The sequence below is a fragment of the Notolabrus celidotus genome, chromosome 4 (genome assembly GCF_009762535.1).
Source record: "Notolabrus celidotus isolate fNotCel1 chromosome 4, fNotCel1.pri, whole genome shotgun sequence".
In the NCBI taxonomy this organism is placed as follows: Eukaryota; Metazoa; Chordata; class Actinopteri; order Labriformes; family Labridae; genus Notolabrus; species Notolabrus celidotus.
In genome coordinates, this window is record NC_048275.1 from 3,047,835 (window position 1) to 3,062,647 (window position 14,813).

Here is a 14,813-nt window from a genome sequence, read left to right on the forward strand (position 1 = left end):
GGATTATAAAGGAATTATAATTATTATTTTACATTCATAGCTCTGCAAGGATTTTTGGATGAAACGATACCACGCAGGATGTAAATATGTACGCAAAGGGGATGACCCAAGCCTTTTAAAACAGCAGAGAGCGCTCTGTCTCTTTGACTCCTCTCCCTCTCTCTGTGGACATCATTACGTCTCTTGCTGAATAGAGGCGTACAACATGGCGGCATGATGCACCGGCAGTGTCTGCCACATAAAGACGATACCAGGGCAACACAACAAAGGAGATCTGACCACAAATTAACATCTATATTATGGCTTTGACATAAGATCGCTATCTGCTTATGGACAACATTTCTTTCTCTTTCTACTGGCCATATTATAAGAAGTGTCTGCGTGACTCTACAGGTATCAGATACGTCTTTTCGTCCAAAGCTAACAGGGTTGTATTTCTGGGCTGGTGCTCGCGCTGGTTTGGAGCTGGTTGAAGTCACGAACCACCCGTTGGTTTTTCCAACCCGTGGAAGAGTTACGTCATGATGTCAGATTTACTTCACCACTTTTCCCAGTGGCGCTAGCGCAAACTTTCCTTCACAACAACAATGACGGCAGACAACAGCAGCTTGTCTCCTTGGCTGAAGACTGCTTTGTCTTGGAATCCATTAGTCTTTCTTGTTTTTTCGCTGCAGGACAATGGTGGAAACACGTTTTTGTTTTGGTTTGTGTTTTTGATCACGGCAACCCCTCCCCTGCCCCTCGCTCCTGATGCAAGCCAGCAAAGAGTTGAAGCTGCTCTAGAACCGGTTTTCCTGGCCGGGAGCCGGTTTAGTTGAAACATGAAAAACCGGACCTCAATTGAGCGCCTGCTACGGACCGGCCCTGAAACTGCCTCGGTCTAGCAGGGGTAAGAGAGAGAGTCATAACAGACGACATTACAACAACGTAAGAGATTTATGTCCCTTCAGAGGACGCTTCATTTTGCTGTATTCATTCAGTCTAGTGGAAGAACTTTTTGTGTCCTTCAAAATAAAAAACAGGAAATGAAATAACCACTCTCACCAAAATAATTTATCATCTGCATGCAATAAGTTATATTTGGCGGTATGGTTCTGTTCTTGGAGCTCCCTGCTCTTCCACGTGCGTACGTAGAATGCTAAACGCCTGAGGCGGGGAGAGCACACCTCCTTTCTCTTTTTATGTGCATACATGAAAAGCCAAGGCAGGGAGAGCAGCAGCAAAGACCCCAAACGGAGTGTGTCAGTGATGATACATACGACACTGGTAAAATCTGGGTTGGAGGAGGTGAAGAGGTTTGCAGGGGGAGCAGCAGGAGAAGGCAGGCAGAGCAGTTTACGCTATGCTCAATTTTTATGATGCAATTTCTTCTTTAAAGCTTGAACTGCATCATATCGTGAGTTAGGTCTTGTGTGTATAAGTTAAATGTTTGATGTCGTATATGTAATGCAAAGTTAAACCCGGTACCTGCAAAGGAAGCTGATTCTGATCCTGATTTTTGAGCTTGTTTCAAAGCAGCATCCCTCAGATCCTCCTGCCTCCTCACGTCGTCTACCCACATCCCATAAACAGTCCTGACACTCTCATTTTAAAATAATCAAATAACCATGATGCTGAAATAATAGATAAACAAACAACAGAGAAAATAATGTGCTCTATAGAAAAAAAAAGGAGTTCTCAGGAGGATAGTTTAACCAGTGTTTGATATGCAAATTCTCTTTTTCATCTGAGCCCCTGCTAAATGTCAGGAGGGGACACCAGGGAGGGGCTGAACATCTCAATTAAAGAGCGCTAACATGCATCATTCCAAACAACCCATGAAATGAAAGGCATCATTTAGATTGATCTAGAGCATCAGTGAGAATAAATCAGAGTAGCGGCCTAATAATGCAACACTCCAGGGTGTGTGTGAAAACCCCGGATAGGAATTCAGAACAGGATCTGCATAATGACGTCCCGGCTGATGAGGATGGTGAACAATTTTTGGGGAAGGAGACGCCGTCACTGTGGAGCTGCTTCTGTGAGGAGACTGTACCTCTCTGAGGAGGCTGCTGCTGCATCGTGCGCACAAACTGTGGCAGAGGAATGATTTGTCTGCACTCCCAATTAATCTCCTTCTGTGTGCATGCCAGTTAAGCACTTTCACCGAGTTTGTAAATGTGCAGCTTGGCAACCTCGGCCTGAACTGTATTTATTAAGGAGACACTTTAAGTTGGTTCCTGGCAAACTTTGTGTTCCACGTCTTTGAAGTGTCATGTCCCTAAAAATGGGGAGAAAGAATCCCAAAGTGAGACCGACGTGTGAGGCTTCAGTCGAATTTATCTTTTACAAACGAGGCAATTTAATAATGAAGTGACCACGTTTACTGAACTGAGTCAAACATCTACAAATAAATACATGTGGGATGTGATGGGGGGATGTTTTTCTGTTGTTCAGTGAGGAGCTTGCTCAAGGGGCTTGCATACATTGTGTGGTTTGCAGTAAAGGTACCTTACTATTCTTGGAAAGAGGTGTCTGTTTTGTTAAAGCATTGCTTTGCTGATGAGTCATTGACCTAGGAAGGAGAAACATAACATTAAAGGAGTATTTCAGCGCGTTCTTCACCTCCACTGTCAGGTGGTAGACGTCAGCCAATCAGTGCACAGTCATGCAACAGTCATCCCAAACAGAGCAGGTCTAGACCGTACTCTATGTTCTATTATTAACAAAGACCCAACATCAAGACTGGATCAGATCCAGTCCCATCTTACAGACAGGACTCAGTCTGATCTCATCTTAATCCACCATGAGCAGAGCACTTTGCAGCATTTAGCAAGTTACAGTGGCAAGGACAAACTTCCTTTAACAGGCAGAAACCTCCAGCAGGACCAGACTCATGTTAGACACACATCTGCTGAGACCGTGTTGGAGAGAGGGATAGAGGGAGATGAAGAGAGAGAGAGAGAGAGAGAGAGAGGGAGCATCAAGACAGCATGCCTGGTCCGTCTTGTAGACCAGAGGTTCTTCAGAACTCCCAAAATGGCAGTGCCAGAGACCGGCGACCCCCACTGTCCCTCAAGGAGGTTAAATGTTCCTCACTGCTGTGGGAATACATGAATAGGATAATCCCAAAATAGACAAAACAGAACAAACAAAAAAATAGCCTAATATATTTGATTTAGCTGGTTGGTACAAAATTAGACGACCTATGTGAAGTGCAAATGTTGGCAGGAACAAACTTCCTTTAACAGGCAGAAACCTCCAGCAGGACCAGACTCATGTTAGACACACATCTGCTGAGACCGTGTTGGAGAGAGGGATAGAGGGAGATGAAGAGAGAGAGAGAGAGAGAGATGATAGTGGGGAGACGGATAGTAGTAGTTGTAGCAGCTGGAGTCTGGACCACGTCCACAGCAGCAGAGATCCAGAGGAACCTACGAGACAAGGGAACTCAGGGACTCCAGAAAGGTCTATGGTTAGTAACTTTAATGGGACAGGAAGAGTTAAAGTGAGAGACAGGCAGAGAGAGGAGAGAGGGAAAGACAGGATCCCAGTGTGTCAGTCTGAGCCTATAGCAGCATAACTAAGACCTGGTCCAAAGCGCTTGAGCAAACTGGTCTTGTTTCCACCTCTACTGCTCCTTTGCTGCAAATCTACTGAGGTTGAGTTCCTGTCCAATCTCCGCCCAGCTGTCCTGTCATCATACATATGTTTATAGCTCCAACGAACTCACTCACTCTCTCCTTCTTCGTTGTATCTTGCTGGTCTGGCTTCAACCACTCGACATTGAAGACCTACAACTATTACATTTGTCTTGAACAAAGTCCTATCTAAGTTCCAGAACCTTCTGTAATCTTCTCTTATTTTAAATCCTTTTTATGTGTCTCAAAGTTAACACAATCTTTCCTTAAACGCACTTCAGCACAGTCCTCTCATACCGCTCGGTGTCTTAAGGCACTTCCTGTCACTGGAAGTTTCATAGATGGTTTCTACTTTGATGTGCTTCTCTCCAAAATTAATGTGTCCTGCTGCCCTAAAGGACACGTCTCTGCACTCATTACTCTGCAGTCTAAAAACTGCTCGCTTGCATCTGGGAAGACGTTCCTGAAAGATGACTTAAGGTTAACACGAAGGCTCTGACTTCCATGGATCTGAATGTATATGCATGGTATGAGAAGTAAGCGACATGAGGGTTAGGTTCTGTTTTTAACTTGAGATGCTGCAGCATGTTTGTGCAGAGCGGCAGCGTGCCACAGGGAGGTAAATACTCTGTGTTAGATTTCTCACATTAAGGCTGAATTCATCCTGATTGTGTTAAATATGAAGCCTGCAGTATATGACAGCATCAGGGGTTATATTAACAACCCCCACTGAGAATGACCTAATTAGCTGAAAATGAGGGGTGAGGTTTTCGAACGCCACACCAGGAGGGTTTTTACCACTGATGTCACTTCTCATTGTTTGTCTCCACAAAGAGAAAACACCGGAGTGTGAAGATCTGTTTGAGGTTTGAAGGAATATTTAGAGAGAAAGCTCCGACACAGAGCAGTGAGAAACAAAACAGGAACATTAACATTAAAAGAAATATGAATTAAGAAAATAAAAGCATGGAAATATAAAATATACAAATTAGGGATGGACATATCGAGCCTGATTGAAAATCCTTGCCCATCCCTAATACAAATATGAGATCAAGAAAGAAAGACTGCATTCGACAAAAACAAGAAATCAAACTATCTAAAAATATTTCAATAACCTAAAATTAGGTTATTACTAATGTATAGCTGCCTTAAAGCTGGGGTTGCTGTTCAGATTTAGATACACTTTTTGTTCTACTGGTTAAAATGATCTTTATGTCCTGATGGTAATCAATACATAATGTGTTCTTAAAAAAGAGCGAAGAAAAGCTGCTATCTACAGCCGGAGTAAACCTGGAAAACACCAACCAATCAGCCTTTTTTGGGTGCCAAAATTTTAAACCATTCAAATCCCGTCCTGCCGTTCTGCCCGCCTCCTGCAGAGCGTACATTTCCCCGGCGTTCACTCCCCGTCCCCTGCCTCTGCTTCCCCTGACTCTACCTCCTGCCCCTCTCGCTCCACCTCGGGCCTGTCCCCTCTGACCCGATGAGGGTCTTTGCTCAGGACTGTAGTCTGGATCAGAGTCTAAAAAGCTCTCACCACGGGGGCTCTGACAAGCAGAAGAATTAATGACATTTAGTAAGTCCTGCAGAAATGTAGATGTGCTGTAGCGTCCGTCCGGACGCTGTAGTGATGACGAGCCGATTTGTGAACATGTTGATCTTTAATAACCGGTCACTGTCGACCGTTACCACGACAACCAACAAAACAACAATCAATGTTTGAATGAATGAAGAACTTCTCCTCTTGTCTCTCCTCTCTCCCGCTCACACACTCTACACCTCTCCTGATGCCTTCACTGACTGTCAACACTGTAGGAATTAAGAACATCTACACTGAACAGGTTTAACAAACAGTAGAGCTGTTACAGTGTTATATATGTGTTATAACTTTTCTCCTGATATCGTGTCACCAGGACAACTGGATAATGCTAGCATGACAGTTGTGAGTGCTAACAGCAGCCATGTTTATTTGTGTTTTTAACTTTCACTATGATAATGTTTTGGTGAGGACCGGTTTTGAATCAGTCACCATCATATGGTCGCAAGTCAGCGGCGCTCGTACAACTGAGCAGGGGGGGGGGGGGGGGCGTCGTTTTGGAGGAGCTCTGAGGGAGGGGGGGAGGGGTTAGATGGAGTCATGAGGAAATGCTACATTCAAATTCATGCTAGTTTTACGAGACTGCCAACCCCAGCTTTAATCAAAAAATTATTCTGTAAATCAACCCCACAGTTTGCTCCGTCTGCGTTCAGCACAGCCCTAAGTGGCCCCAGAAACCCCACACAAAGGGGGCTGAGGGGATCCAAGACACCCACAGTCTTTACGAGGGATGTTTTGGAGCAACTGAAATTTATATTCCTCGTCTAAAGATCAGGAAAGCACAAATTATCCAACACTTCTAAACACAGGAACACATAATCTGCGGGTAAACAATGTCAAATTGATTTTGCAGAGTGTGACTAACACTTGCAGAGCTAGCACCACCAGCTTTTGGTTTACCTCGCAGGTTAACGTCCACATGCCTGTGCTTGTTCCTCATTCCTCTGGTTGAGTGGTTAAATGCCAGGTTAACAGTTTGCGACTTGCTTCAAGATGTCGTCTGTCATCTGTGATTGTTTACATCCAAGTAGTAGAGCTTTAAAGCTAAAGCATTATGACAGTAGCCATGCTACAGCTTTGGCTTGTGGCTGGTGGTGGTATTACAGCATATATGCAATTTATGGCACAAGTTTTGCGCCTATTGTAGTTAAAACATTACTGATTTGTTTAACAAGTATTCTGGTGCGTACACGAGAAGTTGTCTTCTGAAGTCCTCGACTGCAGAGTTTTAAACCTGGTTTATACTTCTGCGTGGAAGCCCTGTGATTGGTCCGCTCGATGCTATGGTATTTCCTGCATTTACATCGGTCGTGCATTTCCTATTTCCGACGTCTCCTCTTTTATTCTTCCCTGTAATCACGTCTGTATGATGAACAGCATCATGTATCAGCTCTACATTAACACTATCCACTCTGAATCTTTGTAACAAAGTAAACAGAACATGTAGCGGGGCCTGAAGCGTGCACATCAGGCCACAATAATTTATGCTAATGCAGTCCTGGACCACCAAGTCTAACCGTCCCTGCAGACACAGATTCACAAAGTCACAATGTAACAGAGGTTCCTCCTCAGAAGGGTTTAAAGTAGACTTTTAACAGATATAAAAACTGCAGCTGGCCTTCAAGAATCTCTCTGGTTTAAACTTAAGTTGGTCCCAGTGTGTTTTTAAGGATATTTCACAGAGTAAACAGCAGGTATTGAAACTCTGCAGAAACCCTGGGCTGCACCTTGGACTGTTTTTGAATGACAGAAAAAGAGCTTCTGTCTGTGATTACCCCAGACCCCAGCAGGGCTTCTCCTCCTTTGTCCCTCTCTGTGTTGTTCCCTCCATATTTAATTACAACAATTTGTGCGTGCTGCCCTTTATTCCTCGTCGCTTGTGCAGCACATTGCGATCCTGAGCTGCACCGTGTTCTCCTTAAATTTTGATCAGATATTTACTTGGTCAGAACGTTCCGTCACCCAACGTGACGCCGTCGCCGAGGAGGCACGGCCACACCGGCTCTGCTCAGCGTGCAATCTGGGACGGTCCTCGCTTGTAACACTGCTCCACATTTTCTCCAGCATCCAACGCGAATGCAAGATGTTGAAGATTAAAAGAATTACTTGGAATTTGTTAAAAAAAGATTGCATTTAAGACTTCAGATGACCCAGTTTCCAGGCAACCATCCAGTGGCTTAGCTTCTCCAGAGGCTTCTGAATGTAATATTTGTGGATTCACAGTGCAAGTGTGTGTTTTCTGCACATGCGCATACATGCAACTGCTTTTTTGTATTCTTGCTTATATGCATTTTTTTTTTTTGCTTGTGTCGGTTGGTTGGTACACATCCTTAGATCTCATCAAAAAACAGTGACCTAGATATAATTAACCCCCTCCAACCAGCAGGAAACAGTCTTTTAAAGTAGCACAGCGCCCATCAATCTGCTCTGCATGTCAGCACACAGCTTCCCCTCATGTTTAAGTAGGGCTCCTATTAAAGAGAGATACCGTGTACTCATACCTGCCAACATTGCACTGTGATAAACAGGGAGACTTTCTGCAGTATGGTAAAATCAGCCTATACCCAGCAAATTGATTTTTAGATTCTTTTACTGACTTTTAAAGCTCAATATGGACTCATCCCTCTATATATCTCTGAGCTTTTATCCCCCTACAAACCTGGATGCAGTCTGAGATCCTCTGGCAGTGCTCTGCTCGCTGTTCCAAGGACCCGACTGAGAACCAATGGGGACAGGGCGTTTTCAGTCAGGGCTCCTACACTCTGGAACAGCCTGCCAGAGGAGATCAGACCTGCAGAGTCAGTCAGTTTTATGTTGTTACTCAAGACTCATTTTTACAGGAAATCTTTTATTGTGTGATTTTATTCATTTTAACTCTTTTAAAGGTGACATATCATGCAAAATGGACTTTTTAATGGTTCTCTACCTGAAATATGTTTCCCTGGCATGTCTATAAACCCCCCGAGAATGAAAAGAATCCATTCTGCCCCTGTTCTGATTTCTCCACCTTTCTGTAAATGTGTGCTGAAACCAGCCGTTTCAGTTTTCAGTGTTTTTCATACGTCACAACGCCATCCGGTCTGTAACAGGAAGTCAGAGCTCGGAGCTTGTTCAGCCCATAGACTGTATAAAATACAACTCAACCCCTCCTCTGTTTTTCATTCCCTGCACACATGTGTGCTAACAAGGAGCTTAGGAGGGAGGCATGCTAGTTGTAGGCTGTCTTAATAAACACAAAGGTCGCTTTGACTCCCCACGTCTGCAGATTTGAAGATCTAGTGGATGATTTTTAGTTTTCATGGAAAAGTGCTAGCGCTAGTTAGCATAGCCACATAGCTACATGTTGGTAGCTGTGTACCAAGACACACGTCGACATGCTGACAAATAAAACAACAAGAAACACTAAATCTGTGACCAATGGTTCAGAAAGGTCCTGCTGCAGGCGCCTCTCCGTCAGGATCAGATTCTGGATCAGATTCAGAGGGTTGAAGTAACGCGGGTCTGTGAGCAGCCGTGTATATTCAGCCAACATGTAAACATCAGAGCCAACATGTAAACATCCGAGGCCACACCCACTTCCTGAGGGGGCGTGGTCAGAGAGCTCATTCTCATTTAAAGGCACAGACACAGAAAACAGCCATATTTTGATGTTCATATCATTATAGTATTATTTCAATGAGGGAGACTCTGTAACATGAATCTACATATCTATGTGCTTTTTAAAGTCATTTATCTGCATCCTTTAAATCCTATTTATTACCTACAGCTAAATGTGATCTGACCTACAGTAACCTCTGCATCCTCAGCCTCTGCTGCTTTCTGCTCTTTATTTAAAGAAGGAAGAGATTTCCTCTGCGTCTCCTCCTGAGGTTATCAGGTAGAGTTTAGTGATATCATAAGGGTTGGAACGTAGACCGACTGGTAAATTGAAAGCTTTGCCTTCCGACTCAGCTCCCTCTTCACCACGACGGTCCGATACAACGTCCTCATCACTGCTGACGCTGCACCAATCCGCCTGTCCATCTCACGCTACATTTTACCCCCACTCACGGACAAGACCCCGAGATACAAGAATAAGTTAAAGAGAGATAGACTCCCGCCTAAACCGGGAGTGTTGGCAGGTCTGCGTTTACTCGCTGCAGCAGAGAAGTGTGATGGAGTAAATAAGCTTGTCTCAGGGCAGACCTCAGGCTGACAGGTACTTCACAGGAAACAGGAGGAAATAAGGCCCTCTGTAATTGTTGAAATCAGTTCCCCATGCTCAGCGGCAGAGAAACAATTAATGCCCCAAACAACAGCGTGTGCTTCCTGGCAGAATGACACAGAGATGCTTGAGAGGGGGATTTCATTTTTTCCTGCTTGTTTGAAATTAAAGGTGTAATTTTCCGTTGACTAAACAGCTCCTCTCGTCTCCTTTGAGCCGAATGAACGAGAGTCTGCACTAATGTGTAACATCCTGATCACGCTCTGCCTTTAATCTAATAATCTGATTTAATTTGACTGTTCATGTGTTCATACATCTCAAAATGGGAATACAGTATGTGATACAACCTCGCTCTTCGATGCTTGATTAATGGATGCTGTTTCTCTGATAATAAGCCAGCATGAAGCGTCGTGTTTTTTTTATCCCATCAGATCAGAGTCATTTTGACTTTTCTAAACTCTCATGAGATGATTTCCTCTGAAGACCTCTTAGAAGATCAAGATCCTCTCTGTAGCTCGTGCTCAGATCTGATTGCATAAATCATGAGCTGCATCAACTGTTGCGCTCGCTTCTTCATGAAGCAGCTGCTCAGTCAGGAAAGGGAAAGATTAATTCAAGGACATCAAATCTGTTACAGACGGAGGAGGGATGCTACTTTTAACATCATCATCAGCCACAGCACACATTGATTATACCTGCAAAGATTAAACGTCCTGGTTTTTAAGCACCACTTTCCGAGCTATCACAGCACCGGATCTGATAGGTTTCTATTCTAGTCAATGTGTTAACTTCCACTGGATCCACTCCGTTGCGATCCGGCTGCGTCTCACAAGGTACATCAGATACACAAGACTTCTATTTGTTGCCGGATGCCGGAGCACGACGCATCAATCTCAACAGAGCAGATGGAGCGGGACAGGAAGTCAGGTTTCACCAAAACAAAATGAAAACATCCGGTTAATTTTCAGAATAAAACACTCTGTGTTATCACCAGATCGTATTTCACTTAACTACAACAACAAACCAAAGTCATGATGAGCGGAGCCAGGCCTGGAGTCAACAGGTCAGAGGTTTTCAGAGGACCAGAAAGACAACAAGGATGAGGAGGAGGAGGAGAATCCTTGATTCAGTGATTGCCGCAGGAAAACCTTGGTCACATGACTCTAGCTGTCCAGCAGTCCTGCTCCATGCTGTGTTCTGAAAACGCAGCCGGGGGGATCTGACAGCGGATCAGAGACAGACAGAAGTTGATCAGGTAGTAGCACAGCCGCCTGACACTAGCCAGGGTTGCTAATAATGCTATAACCAGAGCAACGTGTAACCAGCACAGGCATGTGGACGTTAACCTGCAAGGTGGTGCTAGCTCTGCTACTGTTAGTCACACTCTGCAAACAATGTTGACCTGCAGACCCTATGATCCTGTCACAACTCTGCTCCTGGTTCTCAGTATTTTTCCACTCACCTCTCCTCTGCTGCTCCCTGCCTGTCGGTCACGCCCACTTCATCAAGCCTCTCAGTTCACCTGAGCACCTAGCTGCAACTCATCTTCATCAAGCCAGTATTTGAACCTCCCCTGTCCACCAACTCTTTGCAAGTTTGTTCTTAGCTCTCATGCAAGACTTTCCAGTGATCTTTCTTGACCTGTCTTCTGCCTTGTCCCTACTTGGATTGTGTTTTATCACGGACTGATACCTGATTCTGATCCTGCTGCCTCCTCAACGACGTTTTCTGCTTTTCCCCCCACGGTACTGTTGCCAAGTTCTTTTGTATTGTTGTGTGAGTGTTTCTAAAATGAAGAGAAACAACTTGCTTGTTTCTGTTTTCGTGTGCTGCACCCGTTATAGATGTTTAGAGTTAAAAATGTGCCACATTTCCAAAATGATGCTCAATTTGGACTGTTTTCTGAATGTTTTCTAACCTTAAAATCTGTCAAGTAGTCAGCATATAAACTTCCATTGAAACAACAAAGAAACTAGCCGCTTCAGAACATCTCTTAGAAACGAATTGAGCACAGCGTTAGTTCAGGCCATGAAGTCAAGCACGGCTGACAGAGCATCAGCTGATATTAACACCCGCCCATATCAGCTGACAGCTCAGCTGATTACATCTACACATCCAATCAGCAAATATCAAGATGTGCGTTCTATTTAAATTGCTCTGCCTGCCTCCTCCTGCTGCTCTCCCTGCAAACTGCTTCACATCCCTCCTCCACCTCAGCTCCTCCTTCCTGCTGTGTCTGATTTTACCAGTGTCATATGTATTGTAACTGATGCTCCATTTGGGGTCTTTGCTGCTGCTCTCCCTGCATGGCTTCTCATGTATGCACATAAAAAGAGAGGGGAGGTGAGCTCTCACTGCCTCAGGGAGCTTATTGCATGCAGTTAATTAATTCTTTTGGCGAGAGTTGTCCTTACTGACGTCACATTTGGTCAAAAGTGTTGATTTTTTAAAGAGATAGTTGGCAGTATAAGTTGAATGACCTCACCTTCAGAGCTGAGTTATTTAGGATGTGGATATCCTCTCTGTGACTACGTCCTATTTCTCTATTTATCATATTTCATGTAAAGTAAAAAGTAAAAGATTTGTCTGTTTTGTCCCCGGTTCTGCAAAAATCCCCGTCTCTTACCACGCTCACGACTTAAAAGATAGCAACATCCTGCAAAGAGGCTTTTTCCCTCTGCTTTCTCCCTGCACAATGCGGCAGTGCTGACGCCTGGTTTCCTCATCCTCCCTCTGGGAGGTGCGATCCAAGGGAAGGGAAGGGTAGAGACAGGAGAAAGAGGAGGCGGTGAACACAGAGCGCACAAAACTTCAATGTGCCTAGTGTCCCCTTCTTCTTGTTCAGCACATCAGAGGTGTCGTTTTTAGTCCAGGATATGGAGAAGCGGTGATCCAGTGTCCTTGATATTTGAATAGTGTGTCTAATAAGTTGATTAGATTATGTAGTAGTCCTGCAGAGCTGCTGCACACTCTCTGAATCACATCTGATGATTTTGTTTGATGAATCAAAGACAACCCACTCATTGGTTAAGATGCAAGCAGACAAATGGAGCCTTCAGGGGGATTTCATGATACAGTGAAAAGATAAACATCATAATCGGGAGTGTATCAGACTTCTTTAGAGAAGAAGACAACTGGTGCATGTGAGGATAAAACATTTCATCAGTGGATATAAGTAAAATATCTTCTGGTAGTGTTTCTCAGGATGGCAGCATCGCTGAGAATCCTCCTGGCACACAGTCCAACCCTGGGGCTCGGGGATTACATGTGCCGCGTACACGTTAAAGCCTCTAAACCCTCGCCTCCGCAGAGCTGATCTGACTGCACAATCTCCCCCCCTCGCTCTCAGCTCCACTCCACCGGCCATGAGGCCTGCGTTCTCCCAGGATGCCGGATGCTTACTTCCAGATCAGCAGAGCTCTGCGGCGCCCGTGAAGGTCGGACCATGAGCAAATTTGTCAACTTAGCTGGGTGTTCACTGGATCACTGCAGAGTTGACCCTTTAGCTTACCATCATTTCATGGAGTTAGGCTTTCTAACTGGAGTGTGGGTTCTATCTTTTCAGTGTATTTTCACAACTTGAAGCCGGGTGATCTCGCAGTTTGCATCATTGTTCGTTCATTTCACTTTGACTCACTCATGCAAACGCACCTATATGCAGTAGAATCACACTTCCTGCAGCAGAGTCATCACACACTCTCACACTCGCTCATGCACAAACACACAACACATCTGCAATTTCAAGGGGGTGAATTGAGGACTTGCAGGCGGGGTACTGCGTGCAGGGCAGAGCGTATTCAATTAGCCGCTGGCAGTTCTTCCCCCTCACCTATCGTCATTGCATCACATTTCAATATTGCACAGAGGTGTGCCGCCAACGCACTGCTGACACATCAAAGGGCTGCGGCAAATCCACACTCCTCCTCAGAGCCTCGCAGCCATGTCACAGCTGTTCATGTGCCGGCCAGGAGAGGCCAGGCGTGACTAAAGACTTCGGCAGACGTATTAAAAAATTGATTCTATATTTCCCACTTCGATGAGTTGAAGTTTTCAGCGCAGCCTGTGGGGTAGGGTTTGATGGTTTCCTGGTGGAGTGAGACGAAGCTTACGCGGAGGGTTGAGGTGGAAGATGATCTGGGTCACAGCGTGTGTGACGGAGTCCATGGGAGGAATTTATTTTAAGTGCAATTTAAAAGAAAAATGACGAGGTGGTGAAGTCAAAGGCCGAACAAACGCTGCCCTCCTGGACGTTTGAATAGATACGTTTTTAGTTTAGGTTTAAAAGCCTCAATAACAGTCTGGTTTTCTATATTTATTTTATTACTTTATGCTTTTATATTGATCTTAACCCTTATATTATGTTAAGGGTCAATTTGACCCTTTTCAGTTTTTGTGTTGACCAAAGTACTGGTTATCCTTTCTTTTTCTTCATGACATTTTCTGAATTTTCCTCATCTAGGGTCATGAACTGGTGTGTAAAATCTGGACACTTTGATGTGTAGTGGAATGTCTGTTCACTGTTGCACTGTTTTAAACTGTATTTTATTATTTTTATTAGCTTCTTCTTTTTAATTTGAGCTTATCTTTTTTTGGCTTTCCTTTGTTTATCTGTTGTTGTTGTTGCGGGTCTGAGAGAGAAACGTGATATCAAATCCTCTGTATGTCTGGTGCATACTGCAGTTTTTGACAATAAAGAAGACTTTGAACTTTGAATTTACACCCATGTGTCCTCCATAACAAAAGCATGCAAGAGCTTCAGACGGCGTTTCAGTCTTCACAAAACTAGTTTTAAACACTCAAAAGACAAAGTTCATGGTCTTCTTAATTCTAATATTGTCATTTCTTCAATCCTGCTTCACTTTCATCTCCAAGAAAAACAATGTGGAGGCCACATTTCTGTCTGTGATTGATTATGGTGATATATCATATATGCATGCATCCCCATGATTCAGGGTATCATGCATCTCTGCAATCAAAGCTCAATAACAGCTCTCCCCTCTGTCTTTAAATCTTCTTCCCAAGTTCACCAGGACGGATCTGTTGTGCAGACAGAATTCATGCATAAAACTGTGAAATCATAATTTCACAAGCTGAACAGATTCAAGGGCGTCAGACTAAAAGCATCTCCCCCGTTCCTCCACCCTCTCTCTGTGAGGACTGATCTTCATTAGGATGTGGTAGTTAAAGATATATTTGCAGGAGCAGCGCTAACACAGCGAGTTCAAGTTAAAACAGTGCGCTCATTTGCTGCCGCTGGGTTCGCCTCCTTACCTCCTCTCTGCCTCTTTCTTCCCCTCCGTCTTCTCCTCCACTGTTGGCCAAATGAGTTAAGGCTCCAAATTGAATTCTATCTCGGTGTGTTTCTTCCAGAGGGCTCGCTAATTAAGAATTT

General features: G+C 44.3%; 1 long non-coding RNA gene across 9 annotated transcripts in view; it reads left to right on the forward strand.

The window, feature by feature from the left end:
- LOC117811349 overlaps window positions 1-14,813 on the forward strand; it is a 113,682-nt gene that overhangs the window by 37,119 nt on the left and 61,750 nt on the right. The window lies entirely within an intron of this gene.